The following is an 18,260-nucleotide window of genomic DNA, read 5'->3' on the forward strand; positions in this document are numbered from 1 at the left end:
CCAAACAGGGATGAATTTAGAAGCTACCAATCACTTCCATGTTTTCCCTATATAAAGAATGTTGCATGAGTAGTTACACAAGAAGAAAGTATGGTGGCACAAAATAAAACATGGCAATTTTTTTAAGCGGATAAAAACTGAGAACTATATTGTGTGGCGGAAGAGTACTTAGTTTGCAGCACTTTGACCTTGGTGTGCAGTAACATCATCACTACTGACTACTCCTCCCTCTCGCTCAAACTTTTGTCAACAGCTGCAAGGTAAAATGAAAGTTTAAACTGTCAAAACTTTAAAACGCATGCAAATAATAAACTTTTGGCATGAAGATGCAATATCCGCGATAGATGTATGTTGTATATGCTGTTTGATGGGAATGTGAAGACATGACTGGAGCGCATCCTCATAGAAAATACACGTCTCTCTGTAAAGGCACATTTGCAGGTCGCACATGAGCAACAGGTTGTAAAAATGCTTGCAGTGCGTAAAAAGGGTCTCAAATTGCACCCGCATTCAGGAGCCCTATGATGATAAAAGTAAATAGAAAGATCGGTTCAGGGAATAGGCAAATTTAGCGAGTGCCGATCGAGTAATTTAATGTGATGATCGACCAATGCCGATCGATCAGAGCATGCCTACTTATGATTTATCTATGCCAAGGGAAATGCAGTTTTTTATTCTATGGCACCTTTAAGAGTATTTTTGTAATTTTGCTGAATGGGCCAATCTGTGCTGGTCCACCAGTTGGATTAACCAGCATTTACCAGCTTATCCACCCTTTTCACCAACATGGATATTCATACCGGCCTTAACTGTTCTTTTCAGCAGGGTATTCAGGGTAATCTGAATTCAGAGGACAGATTTTTGTACAGCTCTGACTGCTTCTGCCTGACCTACTTCACAGTATGTGTGCTGCTACTCACTCACTACTCCTTCAACATACTTTATATAGTTAAAAAGTTCTTAAAAACAAAGTGAATTTTACAAAACCTCACTTATTATTGCAATTATACCAACATGTTTACTTAAAGCACAATAAATGCTCCAATCGTGCATCTGCTGTTACATCCCAGACGCTATTCTGAGCAGACACAGAAAATAAACTTAATGTGTTCAGAATGAGGTTCTTTGTGAACTTAATGTTGTATTTGGGCTGTAGTGAAACTGGTCCATAGTTACTGGAGCAGCAAACTGTCTGGACTCTGGAGGGGTCTTCGTCCATCCATTGTAAATTCTGTGCTCATTGGCAGCCTCCACCACCACAAAAATCATTTCCATGTGCCCCTCAAACAACCACAACGACACAGCTAAACAATGTACCCATAATAGCCAGACACAAGGAATGGGAGGTTTTAAAAATGGTCTGTCTGAATTACAAATATATAATTATTGTGTCTCTTCATCTGAATTACAGTACCTAATAGGGTAATAAAATTAAAAATTTTGCTAATAGTATTATTACTTATATGACAGTATTTTTGTAGTATCTAATATTACTAGTACAGTGGCTCATATCCCAAGTGGTGGCATTGGTTCAGTGCCATCCATCATTTCATTACCCACAATCCTAAGCACTCTGGTGTCTTACATTTTTCCATGTCTGATGTTCTCCTTGACATCTGTGGCTTCCTCCGCCAAAACACACAAATTCAGACATTGCAACAAATGCATTTTGTGTTCACCAAGTAAACAGCACCTAAAATAACTAAAGAGTGGACCACAAAATACCAAAATTAAATGGGGAAAAAAGGAGAACATGGAAATTTGCATATAAGGCATTCCTCAGAACCCACAAAACACAAACATGTTGAACAAAGAGGTGCTGGCTTGCAGAAGCTTTGAATACCAAAATGATTGCTTTTGTTATGAGTCGTTTTTTTTATCGAGACATTTGATCTTTTTTATTTGAAACCTGCTGTTTTTCCTCATAGTTTGAAGCTGGATATCAAAAAACAGTCTGCTGGTGAAAACAAATTTATTTTTAGGCCACACATTTCTCATCTGCAGATTCATTTTAATTGTATCTGTGGTGTATTTTTTCAGCTGTATCCCATAAGACAATTGCTTAATGCGAGAAAGAGGATTATCTGATATGTTTAGAGCTCAGAGAGAAAATGTTCGATGTTTGTAGACAGGGCAATGTCCAAGCACTGGAATGTTTATTGAATTAGTCAGCTTAAGAAAGAAAAGACCAGTCACGATTAGGGAGTATTCGCCATCAACTGTGGAAAAACTACCTGTTTTTTTTTTTTTAAATCTCTGCTGTCACTCTCTCCCAACATGGGTTTGGTGCATTAGTCGTATGCTATGAATAACACAATAGGAATGCCACAATTCGTTCACCATTAAGTGCCAGAAAGACACACACCAGAAAGACTTGCTTTCCTGCTCACTCATGCAATTATTTTGATAAATGCATTATTTATAGACATATCGGGAAATTGCTCACATGCGCACATGACTACTATAGGTGCTATTTTCCTGCTGTCATACAGCATTATATATTTTGAGATTCTGTGCCAATACTTCATGCTTCCTTCTTTTTTTAGCTATTTTACTGTAAGACCTTTCCTCTCCTACTGGGTATTTGTGTCCACTCAAAAATGTTGCTCCCAATAAACACATCTTGAGATTTTTGAAGTTCTCCAGCTGCAGCCAGAAGAGTCACAGAATGAAAAAAAAAACGGCATGATGTACGGTGTTCTGTCATAAATGGAGTCCACTTCCAAAACCACAACCATCACTGCATTGGTTCTGCTCCAGCTGGGGTGTGTAAGTGTGTATTTATGTGAGCATGTGTGCGCAAATCTACAAGTTTCTGGAGGAGGGTAGAAAAACCCTGTGTTGTATCAATATTGTTCTGCATATTCACCATGGAAATGGGATAAAACACTATAGCGTGTGTCTATGTAAACAAAGTTCAGCTCTTACTTACTTTCTCTTAAGCACAGCATGGTTAATAGCACCACATGTTGTTTTCAGCTTTAATACACAGCAGTTATAGAATAGCCCTCATGATATTTTTTTTTGACATGATGATTGCATCACATTTTTTGGTTATTTCAATATAACGGTTATTATCGAAATTCTAAAATGATCCCTTTAATTTAACATTTGCTTTTTTGGCAGACCTGCCTACTACCTTGAAGGCGAGTGGCAAGTAAGCTACACACACACATACTCTCATATCTTTACTGTACAAACGTGTCTGAACTCAGTTCTGCCCACTTTTCCTCTTTCTAAAACGCAGTCAAAGATGACTCAGAGTTTGTAGCATTGCTCAGCAAATGTACGCACGAGGAAGAGGTGGGTTGTGAGGGTCTTATATGATTATGATGTGGAAGCGATTTTTGTCCCACCAGCCGTAGGGAAAGCCGGATTCGCATGAAGGAGGAGAATCACGCTTGCCTGATAGCTTGGCACGTGGTACGTCTCAGACACGGGCCGAACAAATAATAAATAAATAAAGAACAAAAGGGAATCAGATTTCAGACCAGCTTTAACTCCTCACCTACCCTTCCCACACAGGCTGGGTGATATGTATGAATGAAGAAAAGCACCCATTAGTTGTAAGCAAAACATACCAACAGAAAAATATTTTTTAATAAATAAATATATAGTGAATATTCAAATATACATCTCAATATATATATATATATATAGTCACTTATCAGCTATTTATTGATGGCCGTGATAATCAATTATGATGTTAGTATGAGAGAGCACCCCTGCTGAAGTGTGTCTGCATGCCTAATGAGCCAAATTAGATAATGAGGGAGACAGGCGTGCCAAGGGCTCTCAACAGACTGTAGAGGAGGAGTGGAGTGGACTCTTGTGTCGAGGGGCGGGGGGTTTAGCGAGAGTTTAGTTAGCGCTGTTTCTGTTGGCACCAGAAATCCATGTGTATGTGTCAGAGGCTTGTAATTAACATCACTACAATCAAGCGGCTCTTTTGTTTGCGTGACTGTGTGTAATAGAGCAGTGCGGTTTCACAGCACTTCTGCTGATATCCACACCAAATATCTGTCATCATATTATGAAGTAGGGCGCTGGTGCATTTTAATTTACAGTCAACCTTGACCTGTTGATTTGCTAATATTTAGTGATTGTATACAGCAGGGGTGGCGAACGTCGGTCCTGGAGAGCCACAGCCCTGCAGTTTTTAGCTCCAACCCTGATTAAACCTCACCTGTCTGAAGGTTTCTAGTAACTCTTTAGACCTTGATTATCTGTTCAGGTGTGTTTGATTAGAGTTGGAGCTAAACTCTGCAGGACTGTGACTCTCCAGGACCGACGTTCGCCACCCCTGGTATACATCAATACATTGGTGGTTGTTGAAAAGCTGGGTTGGTACTCTTTAAAAAAAACATTTCTACCTAAAGAGTGCATATTAGTTGGTATCAAATGCAATCATATCTGTATCTGAACGGTACGTATTAAAACCAATATAAAGGATACTGTTCCAGTACCAGCTTTTGTGCCCTTTTTGAGAGTGTGGGACAGTGATATCCAACCAGGGGTGCATGAACTTGAAAACTGCAGAACAGAAATTACAGACAGAAAGTATTAGATTAAATATGATGATAGATATATATAGATAGGAACTAAATCAGTGAGGAAAATAAGTATTTGAACACCCTGCTACTTTGCAAGTTCTCCCACCTAGAAACCACGGAGGTGCCCGAAACTGCCATCGTAGCCGCATGTCCACTGTGAGAGACAATCCAAAAAAAAAATCCAGAAATCACAATGTATGATTTTTAACCTATTTATTTGTATGATACAGCTGCAAATAAGTATTTGAACACCTGTCTATCAGCTAGAATTCTGACCCTCAAAGACCTGTTAGTCTGCCTTTAAAATGTCCACCTCCACTCCATTTATTATCCTAAATTAGATGCACCTGTTTGAGGTTGTTAGCTGCATAAGTAAGAATCCAACTACTAACATGGCCAAGACCAAAGAGCTGTCCAAAGAAACTAGAGACAAAATTGTACACCTCCACAAGGCTGGAAATGGCTACGGGGAAATTGCCAAGCAGCTTGGTGAAAAAAGGTCCACTGTTGGAGCAATCATTAGAAAATGGAAGAAGCTAAACATGACTGTCAATCTCCTTCGGACTGGGGCTCCATGCAAGATCTCACCTCGTGGGGTCTCAGTGATCCTTAGAAAGGTGAGAAATCAGCCCAGAACTACACAAGAGGAGCTGGTCAATGACCTGAAAAGAGCTGGGACCACCGTTTCCAAGGTTACTGTTGGTAATACACCAAGACGTCATGGTTTAAAATCGGAAGGTTCCCCTGCTTAAACCAGCACATGTCCAGGCCCGTCTTAAGTTTGCCAATGACCATTTGTATGATCCAGAGGAGTCATGGGAGAAAGTCATGTGGTCAGATGAGACCCAAATATAACTTTTTGGTCATAATTCCACTAAACGTGTTTGGAGGAAGAAGAATGATGAGTCCCATCCCAAGAACACCATCCCTACTGTGAAGCATGGGGGTGGTCACATCATGCTTTGGGGGTGTTTTTCTGCACATGGGACAGGGCGACTGCACTGTATTAAGGAGAGGATGGCCGGGGCCATGTTCTGCGAGATTTTGGGGAATAACCTCCTTCTCTCAGTTAGAGCATTGAGGTCGAGGCTGGGCCTCCAACATGACACTGACCCAAAGCACACAGCCAGGATAACCAAGGAGTGGCTCTTGGAATCTTTGGAAGGAGCTCAAACTCCATGTCTCTCAGTGACAGACTGACAGTTACAGACCCCTCCATGATTTCTAAGTGGGAGAACTTGCAATATAGCAGGGTGTTCAAATACTTATTTTCCTCACAGTATATTTAAGCAATAAGGTACGAGAGGCTGTGCTGTATCGTGAATAAGTAACGGCTGAAGGGCGTTGTTAGGCACGACGCGAAGCGGAGTGCCTGCAACCCCTTCAGCCGTTACTTATTCACGATACAGCACTTGCCTCGAGTACCTTATTGCTTTTATAAAACGGTTACCACATAATATTAAAGTAAAAAAAATATTAGTGCAACTTTCATGAAGTTAAATCAATAAAAGCATTTCTTCCGCTAGAAAAAATAGTCCCTGAAGCAAACAACAACATGGAAGCTCAAATAAAAACAACAAACTGCTCTCAGACTTTATCTCATTATATGTTTATGTGTTGCTAAGGGTGTTGCTAAGGGCGCAGTGATATTAAATAGAACCGTTGGGTGAAGCGGTCATAGCAGTGCTTTATTGTGAATAAAGCACACCTATTGACCAATCAGAATCAAGGATTGGAACTAACCGTTTTATAAATTTACACCATAGCATTGGCTTTTTAAAGTAATTTTAGAAAGTTACTGACTGTAATAGGTCATACATATAATAATAACAACCATATTAATATTATTGGTATTATAAATATTTCATGTCGATAAGAGGAACTTAATTTGGGCATTGGGGTACCCAGGTCAAAAATGACCAAGTTTTTTGATACACGATTGTCCACACTGTTCGTGTCATGCTTGGCTCCTTTGCTGAAGAAGGGGTTTGTGGGAGGTTCTTACGGCACATTATCATACAGTGTCACAGCGCGTAAAAGAGGCATCATGAAGGAAGAGAACAGAAGAGATCCTAGAGTGATTGAGAGAGAGAGATGGAGACAGAGGAAGGGAGGGGAAAAGAGAGAGAGAAGGGGCGGGCTGTGCTCATTTGCTTGTAGCGTAAGGGAACAAAGGGGATGTTGTAGATGCCGCCCAGCGGCCAGGACTTCTCCGTCCTACCTCGACTGCTCACTGAGCCATTTCCTGTTTTTGACCTGAAATCTTTATTTAGAACCACCCTTCTGCTGAGCACTCTTCTCCTCATTTATAACAACACGGAGATAGACAGGCGCGTAGATTCACACCAATAATTTCTGTCGTCTATCTGTTCTTCCGAGGGTTATTTATGGGGTGTAAATTTTGCTTTTTGGACCAGAGGTGAAAGATGAGTACTGTGTGGAAAGGTACATGGCTTTAGTCATTAAATAAAGTTAGCGTCCTTTGTAAAATTCACTCTCAGGCAAGGTTTTTTCTAAACATGTTTAATTAACTTTTGCTCATTCGAGTTTGCCTGAGCTGGCTGCCCTTAACCTAAATGTCCCGCAGATTTAAAATAGGGAATTATTACACTGTAATGCCTTAGAAAATGTAGCAAGAATTCCCCATGCATTCAGATCATTTACAATACGCTGTATGCATATGGGCCCTATGTCATTGATAACATTTGCCACCATTGCAGTGATGGCAGTATATCACATTGCATTGCTGAAGAGTGTGGTAGATTGTTCGTTTCAAGAAAGGTAATGTAGTATGCATTTGTTTTGAAATGTTTTTTTTTTAAGGAAAATATAATTGTGGGTACAGTCTAAAAAAAACAGACGGTGAAGCATTTCGTTTTTGGATATTGCTGCTAAGAAATGTTTCACAAATGTGCCACATCCATGTCCTCAGTCTCATAATGTGTCCTTCAAAATCATGTTTATCCTTATTTTAGTACAGCTAACATTTAAGCATGTCCTCTGATGTCCTTAAAAATTATACAATTTTGCATTAGACATTTGCTTTAACTCCTTTGGTAATCCTTGCTTGATAAGACAAGCATCACTTTTATTATTGATAATACTTGAGATTTCTTTAAATCCATAACCCTAAATGTTAAATTTAAGTGCAAGTGCAAACCCTGTTCATTTGTTATTGACATGAATGAATCATGTTATGCACAATTTAGACTTTTGATTTTCAGTTTGTGGATGATAAAAATAGACTTAAAAAATAGAACTCCTCAGCGTCTACATATGGTCTTGCAGTGCAGGAGTGAGTTTTATGCAGATAAACACCACTTGCATTTTCTTTGAAAATGTAAGAAATTGTTCTGCTTTATTGTTTGTTGCTGACAAGGCATGATGAGGTATGACAAGGCAGTTTGTTGGCACAAATGTTTGCTTCCTTCTGGTATTAAATCTAACATTGTGACATTCTCAAATGACAAATCTCATTACATATTTTTATGGTTTATCAATTAATAAAGGCTACTGATGTAATCCAAGTACAGTTTGTTACTATATAAGCCAGTCATCATAACCCATGCAGTGCTTGTCTTTGCCATGTGGTGGCAGTTTGATAGTTTGTCATTAGCATCATGAGTAAGGTCACATGCAGCTGTGGTATACTAAACTAGTGTCAAACATTCACATTGTTCTCTAGAGATGAATATTTGACACATATTTGAAAAACATCTCCATTATACAAAATACCTTGTATGTTCTGACCATCTTTTTTTAGAACCATCAAATAAGTTTCTCCATTGTTGTTACTAATATATAGTAGCCTACTTGTATGTAAGTTGTATTTATGCTGTGTGTTTGGGACACACAAGACATGTAGGCAACCTAAAAAAAATGTAGTCCAAATGTAGTGTGTGTTAGGGATAGAGAAAAATAGAGGGCAACTGTGGGGTTGTTTGAAAACCTGCTAAGCTGTCTTACTAGGCAGTATTGCTATGCGTCATATACTGTGTGCATGATACATGATATGATAGCTTCAGTCACGCACACCTACCCACGTGAAAATACTTTAGTAGTTACTAAAGTAAACTGTAGTAAATGACGCTACACTTTAGCATATAGTAATACACTTTATTAATGTTAGATTGTATGCACAATGTAGTATTGACTGAATATATAAACTGTAATAGGCTATATTGTGCAAGAATAGGCTACTTTAATGGTAATTGGTTTAAACACTGAATTTTACAAGAGTGTTTTTCATGTGGTGGGGGGGCTGCTGCCTCGAAGCGATGCCCATATATGCAGCACGCGCCGAAATAAACGCTTTCTAGGTAGACAGCCTGCTAGGTTTGGAGACACGGACCGAGAGTTAGTGGGTGGACGCGTGTTGGGTGTGCTTGCGTGTGTAGGGGTTGGACTTTTCTCCACGCTCCGTGTAGTCGAGCAGAAGTCTCACTCGACGTCATTCGCTTCCGAAGGCGATCTTGTCGGTCATAGTGACTGGCTGTGTTTTAAAGCGCTCGGCTGCCTTTAAACTCGCTGTCGATCCTTAGCCGCGAGGATTTTATCGGTACTGATTCGGACAACGATACCAGAAGACCCTTCCCGATGCTTGAATCTATACCTCCACTTGAAGTAGACGAGGTAAGCGCGGGGTTTATTCACAAATAACTGAAATCCTGTAAGTCCTGTGGAAACACCGTGTGTCAGTGATGTTGCACACAGCGAGGGCAATAGTCATACAGATATTCGTGTATTGTTGTCTGCGCGAGCTTCAGAAAGTTCAGAGGGATGTCGCAACCCGAGCCCGTGCTGGTCGGAACCGTTGTGAATACCCGAACCGAGTCGACTTTAAGCTCTTGTAGTTTTGTTCAAATTTGACATTTAAACGTATCATTGTAGCCTACATTGTTACGGTGACTACTGATAAAGATACATTTATGTTGACTCGACCTACTTGGACAGAGGTCCAGTCAGACGGACAGCATTTGTGTCGTGGATGTTACTGTACTGTGGTCAGGACATTGGTTACAAAGTTGTGTGTTCACTTTACGGTTACATTAGACTGGTGTGTAAATAGGTGATTTAAATAGGCACCGAATGACTACAGTGGGTTTTATTTGGCAGGTGACTAAAATAAATAAATACATCTGTTCGCACAGCTCGTCATGGAGCAAATACTCATGTTGGAAAAATGGCAATGAAAGGATTGTGAGGGACGCTGTCTTTTTATGTCAGTGTGTGAGCAAAGTCTCACGTCGTCCACCATGGGCTTTTCTCTCTGTTTGTTATCCTTTAGTGTTTCAATTCTCAATTTCAAAATTCTGAAGTGCTCACTTTCTATTAACAGATTTTTAAGTGTGCTTTATTGGGATGACAAAAACTGTACATTTACATTGCCAAAGCATTTGCAGCTGGGCTGCGCATAAGTAGCGCAACAAAGAAAAAGTAAGATGTAGTGCAAAATATTAAGTAAGATAGTAAGATATCATTGTCTATTGTTTTTGACAAAAGAAGTAAAATCTGTGACGACTCCTGCAGCAGTCAGATACACAGGCATTCAAAGTCCAAATATCACATGCATGCACACACACACACAGTACATCCAGAGGATCAAGGTCCAGTTGGATTTTCTAGTGATTGCTTTGGTCCCATTAAGTAAAGTAGATTACAACTTCAACATTCACTGTGCTGTTTTTATTTTTTTGTACCTTTAAGCAAAAGCACTGACTCTGTGACATTTACATTCTGAACTCTCTGTGTCATCTTAAAATGTGCACTTCCTTCCTGCAACACAGTCACAGAAGTAAAATGAGCGGTTTTGTCCCTTAATTAATAGTAAATGTCACAGAGTGGGTGTCTTTAGGGTCCTTATTTCCCTTCTTGGCCAGAGTGTGTTCATCAAAAAGTTCTTGTTATAACCAGTTCATGTATCACATTAGCTTCATTAACAGAAGCAGATCTTGGATCAGTTCACTCATGCTATAGTTAAGTTTATGGACCTGGATCTGAATAACTTTTGTATCTCAAATTGTTAATTTTCAAATGAGTCTTGGACACTATTATACAGATTCAATTAGGGATGCACCGATAGGATTTTTTTCTGATACCGATTTAAACAGACAACTTCTGGCCGATACTGATATTACACATTTGTATACAATACTATACAGTTGGTCTATTAGCTAGTTTGTTTCTGCATCAAATTATTTTTACTGAACATGGATTGGATCTAATTAGCATTCAACTGACCAACATAAAAAGAGAGGCACAAATTAAGCTAAAACAAATATAATAAGACAGCATGACAACCTTCAAAGGTGGTTTTTGCTATTCAGCATTTATTTTATTAACAACATGAACTCATTTTTTACATATAATGGATTTCTTTATGCAGTTATTTAATAAACAATTGGTATCGGCCTTTCTCGTGCTATTGCCGATATGCCGATGGTTTCAAATTCATCAAAAATCGGCCGATAAATATCGGCGGCCGATACATTGGTGCATCACTAGATTCAATCTATCATTGCTGTCTGTCATATATTTCAGCATTAAAGTCCCCGTGAACAGGAAGTTGCGATCAACTTTACCTCCGTATTGTTGTGACGTATTTCCGAGTGAAATGGATTATCGCACAAAAAAATAGCGTGGGTTCTGGGTTGTGTTTTCCACTCTCAGAAAAGTAGGCATTTCATTCTGAAATTAAACTCGCAGCTGACTGACAGTTGAAGGGGGCGGGGTTAACGAATGCTTTCATTTCAGCTGTATAGAGAATGATCGAGAATTAAGTACATTGTCAGATTTTGATTAAAGCTGATAAGGGCAAACGATTAAAAAATAATAATAATCACACAGATAAATTGTTTATAATGATCACTGCAATATTATTTAAAAAAATTAAAGGTTTTGATTTCATGCCATGGGGACTTTAAGTTTTTGATTATTTAGTGCTTTTTTAATCTGAGATAAAAAAAGGTTTCTCTTGGAATGAGAGCTGTGCAAAGCAATTCTACTCTGCTTGTTATTGTTTATTATATTTTTATGAATTTAATTTGACCTAATTCACCTGTTGCCTGTTGAGTTTTATTTTCTCCTAAATGGTGTGTGTATTTGTGTTGCGTGTGCCTGTTGAACACCTTCACATAGCACTCCAAGCCTTCTGCCTCTCTGGTCAAACCGGTTTGAGTTGCGTTTCTCTCTCTCTGCTACCATTTAGCTGTTTTTTAACAGAAGTCTGACGTATATGAGCAGTTAAAGGGGAGCTTTAATCTTACCTGTACCTGTTTTGGTCATGCTGTCTTCGACATCTTTAAATTAGTTGTAAGTCATAAGCCTCTAGTAAGATGAACACTTAAGGTAATAGTTTATAGCTATATTATAGTTTTGCAATACGTTTGTCAAATAGGTTTGTCTGTGGGCAGCATTTTTGTCAAATCTTATCTTACTTTAACTTAAAAAATGAAGTTAAACAATTTCAACTTGATTTTATAAGTTATGTCAACTTTTCACAAGTTAAAACTTAAAATAGTAGGTTAAATTGACTTTCAAGTTGTTTTAACTTCACGCTGCATTTTTTTTACAGTGTGACTTAATACACAAAGACACCTGGCTGTATTCTCCAAAAAGTGTAAACACTGTGAGTGTACTGACTGAGTTTTAATCACAACGAATTGTTCGATCGACAGATTCAACACAATCAAAGTAAAGACGGTCTTCTCTTTTTATGGCCACGTGGTGGAGGTTCATTATGTTTTTGATGTTTGTTTTTTATTACTGCTTGATTTTTGGCAATAAACATGAAAGCGCTTTGTAATAAGTAACAAATGCTTATCTGTTTTTGCTACTTTAGGGCTTTTGCAGACTTGTCAAACTTACAAATACAGCTTACATTAAATTCAAGAGCTATAGGCACTGCTAAGTCAGCCAATTTTATAAAATCTTATAAATAATCTTATAATAAATAGAACGATAATGGAGTTTCCAAGACATTACATTTATGTTTTTGCATGTGGCAATCATTCATACGTTTATACATTTATTATAATTTGTGCTTTAGGAATCGGACCCATAGGTTACATAATGCTCTAATAGTTACAATACTTTTTTGATTTTTTTTTTAAAGATGTCAGTCAGACAGTATGACCCTTGCAGGTTTCTCCTGTGTAAAAATGTGATGTCTGGCCCTTATCCATCCTGTCTCTGTATTTCTGTCTCTTTTGTTCAGTTTCTGTTTGTGTTCAGTGTCATTGAGCTTTAATTGGGAGTTACCATACAAATAACACTCAGACAGGACTATATAGAGAGCCAGAGATGTTTAACATGTTATATGCTTCAAAAGCTTAGCTATATTAAACATGATTATATAGTCTGTTATTTGAACAACCTTTTGTTCATAAGTACCATTTATCGTTTGTGTGACAGTGGTTGTTTGAGCGCCAATTTGACATTTAAGATGATTTTTTGAAGTTAATTGCTCAATTATAATGTTGACATTGCTTATTAAAACAGGTAGTTTGGGAGTACCATCTCCAAAAACATGTTCCTCTCCTTTTCAAGCAATCAGTAGGCATTATTTGTACCCCAGCCATGAACCATGACTTCCTACTCGTTGGTCAGTGGAAGGTAGGATACGGGAGAGGGTCGTTCTCATTTAAGAGAGCATCTGATTGGTCAAAAATCAGTTCGGGATGAGTGTCTTTGGGTGTCTGCACGTTTTTAGCTGTAGGGCCCCAAATTTGTGAAAATGTGTTTACCGTGTTTGTTAATGAAGTCAACAGGTTTGTGTGAGATACTAGTAAATATTATTATCTTATAGGAAAGCTATATGTGTTACATTGGTGGCTGATGCACAAATCGTACATTTGCGCTCCCATATGTCAGTGTTTGTCGACATGCATGTGACTGCGTCTGCGTGTGCGCATTTGTATCTGCAGGTGCCTAAGGAAGCTCCTCACCCAGTGTGTGTATATGGGAATCACTACCCTCCGGATCTGAAATAGCACTGTGTGGAGGTGAAGGGGGAGGGGAGCTCTTGAAGCACAGGCATGGAAACGTGCAGATCCTGTTACAGGATCATAATATCCCTGAAAACTCTGTGCTATCTCCATCTTCTCCGCCGCACTTGTTCGCCCGCTCACGCCAACCATTCCGCCGCATTCTCTCACTCCAGTACACCCAGTACCAAACCTCTGCTGTCACACCCGGTCCCATATGTGTGCGTATCTGTGTGGAGGATTGGAACAGGACGTACAGCCTGCCTAGCAGCCCTGACGTAGTCCAACCTCTGCTTTGACATCTCTGTCACAGCTCTCCTCTCATAAGGACCATGCTTTCGTTTTGTGCTAATTCCGGCGTTATCCGGTCAGATGCTGGCGGGAGTCGTAACCAGGAAGCCCAAGTTGTCCTTTTAAAGGTGGGCTTTTGCCAGTTTGCCAGCCATTTGTCAAAGTCTGTATTCTTGCACCACAGTCATTTTTTGACACGGCGTCTTTTCCTCTCCTTTGAGAGATTTTGCACAGGGTCATTGCTCAGCGCCAATGCATTAGGGAGCAGGAAGGCAGGTTGTCTGTTTATGAATGTGTCTGTGTCAGAGAACAGAGTGTGCTGCTCCTGCTATTCTGACTGAGGAGAACTCAACATTCCCCCTTTTCTCATCTCTGACTCTTCCGGTTGTCCCTCTGTGCTTAGATTATATACAGTTCAGCAGCCAAGTTAAAGTACAGTTTTGCACAGTCACAACTTAACTTACTGCTAAGTGCATAAAAAAAATATTTTTAAAAGATGTGATGCCAGTAACCAGACATTTAAAGTGCATTACCAATGTGTTAACTGGGGATCAAACCCATGACCTTTTGTGATGCTAATGCATTTCTGTACCAAGTGAGCTACAGGAACACTAACTTTGGTAAATCCACAGTTTATGTTAAACTCAAAAGCACAATAGTATCAACCACATAACTTACACTACTGGGTGATTTTCACGAAATCCAGGTTTAGAAGGTGTCCAGCATCAGAATTTTTAAAAAGCCCACATATAAGATTTCTTCTTATGAACTTACTATAATCATTATTTTTAGAGGATTTAAAAAATATTTCCTATAGAATTATTAAAAAAAAAAATTGATTATCATTATCAAAAATTATCATTACCGCAACATGATATTACATTAAATATATGCATTTACAAACTCATGTTTCGGTAATGAGAACTAAAAAGTTTTCTAACTTTTCTACAAAATTTTAACTTTTATCTGGAGAGAATAAATAAGAACTGCTTACCTGGTAGCCATCTTGAGTATCACAGTCAATTATGTCCCTTCCGACATTTTTTTGTTGTTGAAAATGTTAGTTTCTTGAGGGCTTAAACAATGATTGAATATTGTTGCGGAGGATGAGAAAATTGGTCTTGGACACATTTATATTCCTTATTATTGTCACTACATTTACAAATGATCACCAAACACCACATGTTTCTTTACTGTTAATGTTTATAGTATAACATGCACATGCAACAAAGATTTTTTTATTATAAATTTTCCAAATCCAGTCATGGACACGTTGCGGTGATGAAAATGTTCCCCTTAAATGTGGAAACAACAATAAATTAGTTTTTTCATGACACCTCGCAAGTCTAATTTCCATAGAATCCCCCAACTTGTTTCCTTGCATACTGATAAATTAACCTATGTGCTGTTACTCTTCACAGTTGCATATAATCAGACAATCAGATTAGACCTTGCCAGATTAAGGGAGCTCTTTCCAGTTTTGTGAGGGAGGTCAGGGAAAGGACCATATCTCGTATCCTCTTTTTTACCTTTCACGCTAAGGATGTAAGGAAGATGATGAACTGAAAATAATGAAGAAGAAATTAAAAAAGAATGAAGGCACAATCAGAAGGAATGTTGGGTGGGGCGGCAGTGGCATTCGAGTGCTGCAGACAGTCCAATCCACTCCTCAGCGTGAGTCACAGGGACCCGTCGAGCTGTTGTGGCATTCCTTTACTGTGCGAAACTTTATGTACTTTCAGACAATGACATAAAGTTCTAGAGCTCGAGAAGTTTATAGCTATAGGAAAAGTATAAATAGTTTGCGGTACTCATTTCAAGATTATTTTGCCTGTTCTTCCCCTATCACATTTGCAGCCTGAATCACCCAAATCTGCAGCGACTTTATAGCATCATAGTGTTATGTGCTATTTTTGCATCTCATCTTGAGTCACTCTTACGCTCCTCAGCCTTTTTCTATGGTACTCTTTCTCAAAATAACTTCTCTGTCTCAAATACAGTCCCACATTGATGCTGCTATTGAATCGCGTTGGCAAGACTCACTCTAACTTTTGACATAATAGTGTATGTTAAGTCAAATGTCTTAGCTTATGTTTTATGAGCAGTGAAGGAGATGAATGTGATGATCTCATGTTTATATCCTATAAAAAAACATGTTTTTTAAATATCTCTTTAAATCCATCAAAATCTCTGTGAATGTGCTCCATCCACCCTCGCTTAACTAATACTAAAATAGATCACAGATGATTAAAGATCAACATTTGCTCTTTCATATGCTCTTCATCGTCTGAGTAATTTGCACTCTTTATGTAAACAACATGCTTTGGAATGCACATTAATCTCCACCAGACATAACCTGTTTTTCTCCTGCAACTCGCGTGTTGATTAGAGCAGTGGCTCTCAAACTTTATGGAGTGCACGCCCCCTGTGTAGGGTGAATCCTTTTGCGCCCCCCCAAAGGAAATTCATGGCATGAAATTATATTTGAAAACATATTAAATGATACAATGTAGTGCTGTTGCTTCAGTAGCCTTATTTTTCTGAGATTTAATTATACAGAAATTATGCTAAATTATAAAATGTCATAAAACTGTGCTCCTCCCTGGCACCCCCCCAGTGTGCGAACCACTGCTTTAGAGTCATCTGCTCAGAAGCAGCACACGGAAAGAAAATAAATATTTCTTTCTAACTTTCCTCAGCCCGTCTTTCCCCAAATTCTCTCTTTCTTTCTCTGTTCCTCCTTCTCTCTTCCTATCTCAACTTCCCCCCTTCTTTCTTTACTCGCTCTGTCTCTTTTCTCCTCTCTCCCTCTCCTTTTCTCCCTCTTTCGGTCTCTCCCTCCACTACCTCTTTGTCAACTCTTTGGGTGGATTCCCAGTTGACTGTGTTTGTCATGGTAACAGGCAGCAAGGCAACAAGCCCAGCCGCTTGCACTTCCTGAGTGAGTGAAGCTGACTGACAGATCTGCGTCTGCGCAGACTTATGTGTATGTGCAGACAGGGCTAGCGTGCATGAGGCTGTCAGCTTGGATTAGATTCAAGCACACTGCAACGCTGCCTAACGCTACCGGGCTTCACTTTATGCTAATGGTGGGGAACGGTCTACTGTTTCTCTCCATCTTCTTTATTTGACTCATTCATCGCCTGTTTATATCGCCCTTTTCCCCTCATGGGCCAAAGAGAAGACGTTTTATTCTTTTACATGTGAAACATAGTTAGTCAATTCCAAACAATTTCCAATGGATATAATTAATAAACTCCTGCTGTCCTTGTATGTCCTACTCAAATGTGACCCTCGACCACAAAAGCAGTCATAAGGGTCAATTTGTTTTTATTGATGTTTATACATCATCCGAAAGCTGAATACATAAGCTTCCCACTGATGTATGGTTTGTTATGATACTTAGGACAATATTTGAAAAAAATACCTTTAAAGTTGTCCAAGTTAAGTTTGTAACAACACATATTACAAATGATAAATACATTTTTTAATGTAGGACATTTACAAAATATCTTCATAAAACATGATCTTTACTTAATATCCTAATGATTTTTTATATAAAAAACGGGGCAAAAGTAATGCGGGACGAAAGAAACAAAGCAATTTTCTCCGAGCCCTGATAACATTTGCATCCCAAACTATGACAGCATCTTAGGCACACAACCCTTGACAGAGCTGACAAATATCGCATTATTTACTCACTGTTTTCCGCTTGTAGATCCAGAAAGCTGTTTTAAACCATGATAAGTAAATTCCAAAAGTGATCATTTTTTTCTTATAACGCATTGTGTTTCTCATTTCATGTGTTAGAGTTTTTCAAAATAAAAGTAAATCAGGTTTAAATGTGAGGAGATCCGGTCTGGACGAAAGTAACACTTGTTACTTTTGTCCCGTTGTATATATTAAAAATGTATAATTATTCTATTTTGATTTAATTTCATTTTTATAGTGTTCAAACTGTTGAATTTTTTTATTCTCAACAATTTGGGTTTGTACTTTTGGTTGCTTTTGAAACATTTGATAAAACTGAAATTAGAATGAAAATGTAATTTCATTATTTTTTACAAATATAAATGACAAAATAAGTTTCCAGTTACATATTAACAAGATCATAGTCATGTAAAAATAATAAAAACAAGTGTAGGACAAAAATCTATCTTGTATTGTTGTGTTACTTTTCATCCCTGCAGGTGGGGTCAAAAGTAACAATTCACTACTTATGTTCAAAGTGAAATTATACTGAATTCGTTTTACATTTGATAAAAATTCCACCTGGTATTGATAGAGCACACTTGTGAGTTACAGACCACAGCAAAAATTTAAAAAAACATTATCTTTTAAAATTAAGTTTTTCTGAAAAATTGTACTTTTGGCCCTGCTCTCCCCTATTGTTGGCTATTGCTATAAATATGCCCGCGTGACTTATGACTGG

General features: G+C 38.4%; 1 protein-coding gene across 5 annotated transcripts in view; it reads left to right on the forward strand.

Moving 5' to 3' along the window:
- Window positions 1-18,260, forward strand: part of sertad2b (SERTA domain containing 2b) — a 39,580-nt gene that overhangs the window by 12,317 nt on the left and 9,003 nt on the right. For 2 of the 5 annotated variants that reach the window (XM_055170012.2, XM_055170014.2), the window contains exon 1: window positions 8,902-9,185. The exons of 2 other annotated variants lie outside the window; for them this stretch is intronic. The gene's annotated coding sequence lies outside the window, so the exon portion shown is untranslated. Of the gene's footprint in view, window positions 1-8,901; window positions 9,186-18,260 lie in introns of those variants that run through there. One more of the 5 variants, XM_055170013.2, reaches the window with a different exon arrangement.

This window comes from Misgurnus anguillicaudatus, chromosome 11, assembly GCF_027580225.2.
Source record: "Misgurnus anguillicaudatus chromosome 11, ASM2758022v2, whole genome shotgun sequence".
Taxonomy (NCBI): Eukaryota; Metazoa; Chordata; class Actinopteri; order Cypriniformes; family Cobitidae; genus Misgurnus; species Misgurnus anguillicaudatus.